Raw genomic sequence first — 1,739 nt, 5'->3', positions numbered from 1 at the left:
TCTCAGAAATCGGAAGCGGAAGTGTGCGTCGTAGGGTCCCTAGCAAGGTTTCATCTCACTCCTGCTCTGGTGTGAGGTAGATTTTCCCTCTGTCGCTAGTGGGCCTGTCTGCTAGCCGGTGAGCCCACCTTCCTGTACCCTGGAGCCTTCTCTAGCTGGGGAGCCACTGCCACCGCTTTGCCCCTGCTTTGCCCCCGCCGCTTTACCGCCTCCTCCGAGATCCCAGCCCACCGGCAGCCCTTGCTTTCTGCAGGGCAGATTGCATGGGGTAGGCCTGTGTCTCTTGCTGCATTAACAGGTAAAAATGTAAAAATCGTGTGAATCCTCGCTAAGCAAAAATGTGGTTCTTAGACTATGTCAGCTTCAGCTGGGAGTTTGTGAATAATGTAGAGTCATGGGCCTCACGGATGCTCAGGGAAGTTAGCCTGAGTCTAAATGTCCTGCTCCCACCCCCTCAAGTCTGCTGCTCTCCGTGCTCCCCTTTCTTTCTTTCTTTCTTTCTTTCTTTTTTTAACTTTCAAGCCTTAGCCTGACTGCCACATCTGCCACCACTCCATCACATACACTCACCAGTCTGTCGAACTCCTCCTCAGGCCTCAATCACTCCATTGCTCCTTGGCCTGTACTTATATTTACCATTCGCTGAGTTATTTCAGAAGGGCTGGCACCTTATTTTAATTCACAAAATAACACTGTGAGGAATATTTGCATTTTACGAAAGTAGTAATTTTGGAGAAATTAAATAGCTTGAGTATGGCCAAATATCTAGTAAGGGGCAGTGTCCAAACTCAGATTCAGGTCAGTTCTTATTCCAAGGGCATATTCTTTTTGTGTGTGTGATTTGGATGAAAGTTTACAGAGCAAATTCACTTTCCATACAGCAGTTCACATACACTTTGTCTCATGACATTGACCACAATTTCCCACAATGCAACAGCTCCCCTCCCACATCCTCCCGATAATTACCTCTTCCCTGTGTCCATCCCTCCATGCCCTCCTGCCCCCTGAGCTGTCTCCCTGTGCATAAGCGGCCCTTCTTTCTCCCATGAGTGATCTCTCCAAGGAGTGTATCTACCTCAGGTAAATGTTCAACTCATATGCCTGTCTTTTGTTTAGCTGGAAGCCACAGGTGTGCGTTCAATTCCAGATCTAAAGGGCAGCCAGGGGCCATAGTCTCAGTGATTCCACCAGGCTCTATCAGACCAGCAAATCTGGTCCCCCCTCCACCTTTTTGTTTTTTCCAAATGATTTTGAGTTTTATTCCCCATTGTTCTCCCACTCTATCCAGAATCTCCTACATAGTTACCCCTCTGAGTGATTGATAGTGATAGCCGGGCACCATCTAGTTCTTCTGTCTCATAGTCGTATAGGCTGTGGATCACATGCTGTACTAGTTGCTAGGACTAACTGTTTCCATGAATCTTTGGTTTTCTTCATTCTTCTTTGCTCTGGACGAGGAGAGACCCCTCGTTGCATCTAGATGGTTGCTTGCAAGCTTTTAAGAGCCCAGTCACCACTCGCCAAAGAAAGAGGTGGAACAGTGTTTTGTGTAGTATGTTAGGCCAATTGAGCGTGATGTTCCCTGTGACTATGGTCCTGAGCCCACAGGTGCAACTACTCGGTCCCTCTGGGTAGCTGGCAGTGACCAAGAAGTGACTACAACCTTGTCCCCAAGGGCATATTCTTGATCACAATTTCCCTGCCTAACATGAGTCCTCTTTGTTTTCTGAGCCTCATCA

Source organism: Orycteropus afer, unplaced genomic scaffold (genome assembly GCF_000298275.1).
Source record: "Orycteropus afer afer isolate SDZICR_OR568_19922 unplaced genomic scaffold, OryAfe1.0 scaffold00094, whole genome shotgun sequence".
NCBI classification, from domain to species: domain Eukaryota; kingdom Metazoa; phylum Chordata; class Mammalia; order Tubulidentata; family Orycteropodidae; genus Orycteropus; species Orycteropus afer.
The sequence above is the reverse complement of the archived record's forward strand: the minus strand, read 5'-3'. Positions refer to the sequence as shown.